This window comes from Rhineura floridana, chromosome 4, assembly GCF_030035675.1.
Source record: "Rhineura floridana isolate rRhiFlo1 chromosome 4, rRhiFlo1.hap2, whole genome shotgun sequence".
NCBI classification, from domain to species: Eukaryota; Metazoa; Chordata; class Lepidosauria; order Squamata; family Rhineuridae; genus Rhineura; species Rhineura floridana.
In genome coordinates this window covers 21,274,370-21,282,160 of record NC_084483.1, presented here as the reverse complement: position 1 = coordinate 21,282,160, position 7,791 = coordinate 21,274,370, and positions in this window count along the sequence as shown.

The window sequence follows — 7,791 nt, the reverse complement described above, 5'->3', positions numbered from 1 at the left end:
GTTCCTCTCCCTTGACCTTACCGCCATGGGTGACCCTGCTGTGGGAGTACACGACTCCCGATGGATTCGCTCACAGGGTTCATTGGAACACACAAACCCATTCACCACCGCAAGGTGACGATCCGGCGAGGGGACTGTGACTTAGCCCTAGATTGGATACAACCCTGAGCTTCAAAGATGTCGACACCTTGCTGAACACCAACCCTTCAGAATTTTACCAAAGGGCAAAGTTACTGGCTATTGCGGGCACAAGCAGTGCTTAACACTTCAGTATTGGAAGGGATGTTCCTCTGCCCTGAACAGACAACGGACGGAAGACACGACCCAACTGGCTGCTTACAAGAAAGTGATTTTCCATAAGCATGGGGGGGAAATCTCAGGTACATGGGCACCCTACATAGACTTCTTTCCATAAATCATGGATGCTGGGCAAGTTTGGGCCAATAACTGAATCCCTCCTCCTGATTATTGTTTTTTGTAAATTTCTTTATTTCTGTAATTATTAATGTTTAGTGTATTCCCTTGTCATTTTGTCTTTTTGCTTTCTATATATAAAATACTCAAAATGTTAATAAAAACTATAAAGAAATGAAGAATCATATGAGGGGGGCATGCCCATTGTCGTCGTCCCCGCCAGGACCTCCTCCCACCATCATCCACACATTGGGGGAACTTCACAAGGGGGGGGTCTTTTATACATGCATAGGCTACCCCTCCACTGTGATTTAGGACACAAGAGAAGGCTCTTTAAGAAGCTAGACCCTGACTACTCTCTGCAGGGGCCTCAGGAGAACAGGACCACTTCTAGGAATTTCAGTATATGCTACAACATTTTGTTGCAGGCCCCATTTGCTATATTCAAATATAAACTCTCAATGGAGAGAAAAAATTCAGTGCCCAGAGGCAAAAATATGTGGAAGCTTTCTAAAGTATGTAGCCCATGGCAGCATCCAAAACTACCTCTTAACCTTATGCAGATATTCTATAAAACACAAACACACACAAGCCTGCTTTTCTTTTGCCACCAGCCTCCCCACCTAAATGTCTACAACACAGAAGATTAGGGAAAAGGAGGCTTAGAGCAACTTACGCAACATCAGAACCACTTTCTGGAGCTCCCCTTGCTTAACTGAGAGATACAGCTGGCGGGGGTGAAATCGCAGCTTCTTGCGCCTGAGAGTGAGAAAGAGAAAGAGAGAGAGAGAGATCACAAAAGAGGCAGTTTCCTCTCAGACCAAGCAAATGAGAATTTGGAAAAAGAGCAATTGGTGAGGCATTTCTTTATATATATTTATATTTGTAAATGCCACACTGCAGTTGCACTGCAGTTGCACTGCAGCTCACAGCGCCACAGAAGGTGGCACTGCAAACTGCAGGGCAACCCAGCTGTGCTGGGTTCAAGACTGGGGGGGTTGAGGAAGGTGAGTGGGAGTCGCCAGGCTACAAGCCCAGGGGAGTTGGGTGGAAGACGGAAAGAAGGTGAGTGAATGTGTGGCAGCCCAGTCATTCTGCGTGTGAGCCAGATACTCTGCCACTGAGCTGTGGCCGTTCCTGTCAGGTCAGATGAACACGAGAGGAGTTAAGGAGGGAAGCGACGGAGGATGGAATGGACTGTGGGGTGGGGTGATGAGATGCCTGCCTCACACCTGTTGTTACTGATGTTTAACCTTCCCTCTGCTTCTGCTGCCACCGAACGAGGATGCCGGATCTACCTGTCTCCATCACGCTGCCAAGAATGGCAATGTGGAGATGGTCAGCTTGCTGCTATCCACAGGACAGGTGGACATCAACGCCCAGGTGAGTGAAGGGCTTGTTCCAAGAGGGAATGGGAGGGGGAGGGAAAGACCATTCATAAACACATACACATTTAAAGAGGTGTACAAGAAACCAAAAATACTTTTTAAAGAACTGAACGACAACAGTTCTGCAACAGATTAAAAACACTGGAAGACAGCAACAGTTAGGGAAAAAAGGAAAGAAAGGAATTATGGGTGGTGTCCAGTGCTAATCCTACTCAGAGTTGAAGTTAATGGGCATGACTAACTTAGGTTCATATTTCAATGGGTCTACTCTGAGTAGGACTTAGTTGAATGCAACCCCTTTTATTTAGGAGATAATCAAAAAGCTCTGCACACTGGGTAAATGAAATGCAGATAATAATCCACACAAACCAAATGAAAAACATATAGACATAAAACCATCCTCAAACCAAGCTGTATAGGGCTTTATAAAGCAATTCGAGCACCTTGAATCTAGTCCTGGTAGCTAATTGGCAGCCAGGGCAATTCTTACAGTACCACACAACAACTTTTTGAGCCACGGCTCTTCCACTGGCATCACACAAGCCTTCTCATTGTCTCCCTCCTTTTTTTAGGATAGCGGAGGTTGGACCCCCATTATCTGGGCTGCCAAGCATAAGCACATTGAGGTGATCCGCATGGTGCTCACCCGGGGAGCCGATGTTACGTCGACTGACGAAGTATGTGAGTTTTTGGTCCCCTAGTTCCCGTGCGGGACGAGCTCAGGCCTACAAAGTTGGTTCAAAAGAGAAGTGCGCGGGGCTTGCTCTTGGTAAACTGGAGCTGCTGCCTGAAGAAAGAAGTCTCTGGTTGGGTCCGTGCATGCAAAGAAAGGAGATGGCCAAATGGACTGTAGCACTGTAAAACTGCAGGTGGGGTAGCCGGGCCATTTTTTAAAATGTGCCTTCACATTTTGAAAAAACCCACAAAACTCTGCCAAAAGAAAGCACCTGAAAAATTCTATCCTACCTCTTTGTTCTAATGGGCTAGTTTTCTGCTGCTTTTCATGTAGGTAAGGCTTGCATTCAGAAAAATATGACTTCCTCCTCCTGCGTTCTGGTGTGGTATAGTCCATCCAGCACCTCAACATTCAGTCACCCCCTCCTGCTGCTTGTGTGGTTCAGACCCTGAAGTCCATGACTTTTTAATGAATGGATTCATCAGTTCACCTTGTATTAATCTGCATGTGCAAAAACAACCAGTATTTCTGCAGAAAAAGAACATGCTTTCTGGATCAGGCTACTTGAAGATAAGTCTCGCTGTTTTAAATGGGGTTTATTCCCAAGAAAATCTGCAGAATTGTGGTCTTACAGCTTGCTCAAAACTGCCCATTGTAGAGTTCTGCCTTGGTGCTGTTGGGGCCTTCTAATTCTTTTTACTTGCCGGGTTGACTTCTTTGAGAGGCGAGGAGGGAACCAGCAGTGACACCGGTTTGGGTTTGTAAGAGAGCATTCTGAACGGCTATGCCTATGTCTTACTCTTTGCCTGTATTCTGTCACCCAGTTGCTGGGAGGAGGGTGTGGAGATGGGAAATTCCAGGCACCAATTTTGAACAGTGGAGGGATGGGAAAGAAAAAGAAGGGGAAAAGTGCCCTGTTTAATCAGGGAGACTTTTAAAACCATTTAGAAGGCATGCACTGACCAGGGCTGGTGGGAGTTGTAGTCCAAAGCACCTGGAGGAGTACCAGGTTGTTAAAGTCTGGCCTAAATTTTAATTGCCTTTCTGAAGGCTGGGTGGGAATTGGCCTAACAAGCCTCCCAAGGGAGGGAGTTCAAGAGCCTAAGCACCACCACCAAGAAGGCCTTGTCCCACATAAACTCGCCAAACGCACCATAGATGGAGGCAGGACACAGAGGACAGCCTTTCCAGAAAATCTCAGTAGGGACAGGATGAGTCATACAATCAGCATGAGAGGGGAAAATGTTAGCCACAATATCCTTTTTGAGTTTCTGTGACCAGAACAGTACACGGTATTCCAAGTGTGATCCTGTACATAGAATTGTGTCAAAGCATTATGATCCTGGCAGTTTCATTTTCCCAGAGCTTGGAAAAGTTACTTTTTTGAACCACAACTCCCATCAGCCTCAGCCAGCATGGCCACTGGATTGGGATGATGGGAGTAGTAGTCAAAAAAGTAACTTTTCCAAGCTCTGCATTTTCCATTACCTTGATCAAGTCAAAGGTGACAATCCCATCCTTGTGCTTGGAAAAACCCTAAAAAGAGAGATTGGGCAGGGTAGGTAGGACGCTTGAGGATGGTAGTTAAATCAAAACCCGCCCTGTGAAACAAAGCTAAATCAAGCCTGTTCACACCAGGGCCAGGAGCCAGAGAACTGCACTAGGCAATTGTCATGCCCAGGGAGGCAACACACTTCTGCACAGTTTCTTCCTTGCCCGTTTCACGCTCCATAGCAAACTGCTTTAGAAAACTGGAAATAATTTCAATATAGGGGCCATATTACGTGTGCACACCTACATGTTGTCAATTAAAAAAAAGCATTTTATTGGTTGCTTGCAAAGCCTTGGGCATGCTTCAAGAAGCCCTTTGGAGTTTGCTCATGCAGGAGAGCTTTCTTAAATTCATTGGCCAATGCTGTAAGGAGTGGAGGAAACACCAGCTCTTCCTTTGCCCCCTTTCCCCATAGGCTCCAAAGGGGAGGCAGCTGTGCACATCATGTACCCTCCGTCAATCCCCAATAGCTGTGGGGTACCGGGGGCGAGGTGAGGTGTGGTGTGGTGGAGGGGACTTTGCCTGTGCAGACTGCAGGTAGACTTGAATGACCTGGTCACTCACAGAACATGGTTTTGAGTCGCACTAAACAACAGACAAAATTGTCAAAGTCGATGGCCAAATCGGGCTCAGCGTAGCGGGTGATGATCAGCTTGTAGAGCTTCTTGTTCAGCTTGAAGCCTGACAAGACACAAACAGCAAATACTTTTCATCAAGAAGCCAAATGGCTTTCTTAAAAACACAGTAATAGCTTCTGCTTTTGAGTCATGTTGGGGGACTGTGCGCATTCAGATAATTGTATGAACTCAAATCCTGGGCTTCTCCTGAGACGAAGGGCGGGATATGAATCAAATAATAAATATAATAAAATATAAATAAATATTGGGTGAGCTGTTTTGCTCCTAGGATGTTTTTGCTTTTCAAATCCCTCAGATGTGGGGTTCACCAGTGTAGAGTATTGGCCCATTTGTCTACTTTCCCATTCTGACATAACAATGGTTAGGAATAGTGCAATGTCTAGGAGTGCAAGTTACATGTTAGATAACACATGATCGTCATGCAGTCACTCATATCATAGATAAGCTCTCACAGATAGAGGCACATGGATGGTGGAATTCCCTGTTGGGCTGGGGTGAGGACGCCAAAGGAGGTTTCAATCTTATACTGCACCCCGTTGTGGTGTTTTGGTTCTTCAGAAAATTCTGATCTTTGTCTAACTGGCCCTTGTAATGTGTATCCATCTCATATGGCACAGTTACACCGACTGGAAGTCAGCATTGGAGACTGGGGGCAGAACTGTGATCACTAACATGTGAAAGGACATCTGTATAAGTATGCCCTTCAACGGGGGAGTGTTACAGCTTGGCTAACCCCATTTTGGTTCAAGTAGAATCCAGGAGGTACAAGGCCAAGAGCTATAACTCCCACCCCAACTCTCACACACCCCCACCTAATGGTATGGCTGGTGATGCGTTCCAGAGGTTTTGTGCAAAGGAAAACAAGGGCAGAGTTAAACGCTGTCGCATAAATGTTATCTTATTCTTTGGCATATACACCCCCACCCACAGTGAATCCCATTGTTCGTTAGCAAGAGCCTTAGTTTTTTAGTCAATTTTAGTCACTTAGAAGCACACATGCAGAAACATACACACGCGTATGGGGTCTCCTTCCACCGAGACTCCCCTGACTTCCATGAAGCAGCCATCTATTAGACGCCAGACGTCTAATAGGGCTGAAAGGAGGGAATTGTTGGGAATAATTGAGCCCAGGGCCTGAAATAAAAAGACCTCAGAAACTCTAATAGGCAAATCTTGAACCAAGCTTTCTGGGTTTCGTTTTTGCCTTGCGTGGGAACCCAGCCTCAGAGGTGCCTGCGAGGCTGGGACATTGTTTTGAGAAGATAACTACATTCTGTTTCTCATTTTTCCAGTCTTAAATTTGGTTCTCCATGTTTCTGCAGCAGTTTGTGACTCTTCATGAAAATTCTTCAGCATTTTATTACAAATTTCTCTTAATATACACTATGCATTTTTGTATGTTATTTTATTAATATATGTATTTTATGCACATTTCCACCTAGTATATATATTTTTGTACCACTTGCTTGATTAGAGAACCACATGGCAAAATTTGGAAGAGTGTGAATTTTGAAGGATAATTATTTCAGTTTGCATATTGTTTCAAAAAGTGCAAATTAGTAGGTCCTCGTTAAAATACAAACAAAATTAACCCATTCATAACTCTACACTAAAGAAATAAAAGATCCCTATTGGTATAAAGAATGACAGGTAGGAGAGATTACCTATCCTAGGCCCAGGAGTGGGCAGTGGAACACAGCTGAAGTAATGTGAAAGAGCTCTGACCACAAAGGCAGGAAGGAATCTCTTTGTCTCAAGGTTTGCACAAAGACACAGACTCCCTTCCCAATCTGTGGCCTGTAGTCCTGTGCCACGTCCCTTGAGAGCATAGTTACACATGTTGGAGCTCAGAACGTTCTCTTGGGTCTCAAAAACTGCTCTTAAATACACTTTCCCTCTTACAAAACATGAAAAGGAGGGCTCTGGGTATGAGGTGATCTCATGTTGTGTGTGTATCTCTTGCTGACACTAAGAAAAACGTTCTGCTTTCTAATGCTGTCTTTGAACAATGGGATTGTTTTGCTGGGCATGAGGGAAATCTGCCAAAAATAACATATTTGAGATAACATTTAATTCAGGGTCTTCACGTTCCTCCAAAAGTGCCAAAAGATGGTCCTTGCTTCTTGTCTTCATTTCACAGCATTTAGGAAGGCACGACGAGTCAGAAAACAGGGGGTGTGGGGTGGGAAATGTAGCCCAGAATACTCCAGGGCCTTCCGCCCCTTCAACTCCAAATGAACCAAAGTGGAGGTTAGCCCGAGCACTTGTAACAGAGCGCAAACCCAAGGTACCTGCTGGGAAACCTTGGAAACCTCTCACAGCTCAAAAAAACTACTTGGGGAGACCAGAAGACATGATGCCATTTACAGAGCAACACCACCAGGTCAGTTTCACTTTACATTTTATTTACAACTCTTTACAGTACTGTATAGGTTGCATATAAAACATTGGCTGGGGGAGAGTAAGTGCAGGCAGGATAGGCAATGAACAGGAGGGACCATCCCCCTCTCTTTGACACAGAGTGCAATGAATGGTGGCAAACATGGTGAGCAAGGTGGCAAGGCAAGCTGAGGTCTGCAGGCAGGAGCAGTTCAGCCAAGTCAAGAGGTCAAGCAAGCAGATTGGCATAGGCAGCAATGGAGAAGCAGCAGCAGCAGCAGCAAAAAGCACTAGCAGTTCCTAGAGCCGGATTTGTCCTCCGGGCTTGATCATTGACCTGCAAACGCCTGGCCTCCTCTTCAGCCCTCAAAAAGCCACATGGGATTTTTCCTTTCCCATACGCTCCCTCAACCCCATGACTCAAGCCTCGCTTTCCCGCTTGCATCGTGTGCAAATGGCCAAGCACTTGATCTGCGTCCAGTAAGTGACTGGTCGTACAGCTAGGTATTTGCACATCCAGCTGCGTTGCCTGCAAGTATAGGCCATTCTGATATAGAGCATCCACTGCATGAGCTGTATATTTGGCATGTGCCGTTTGCAAGTACTGGCAAGGTACAAAATGTTGAGCTCCATGGCGCTATGCAGCAACCTGGTGGCATCTCAGGAAGCTGTTATTTCCCCCTGGGGCAGGAGGAGGGAGCACAGCTCTTAAGGCTGGCTGTAGGCATGGCAGGAGGTGGTTGC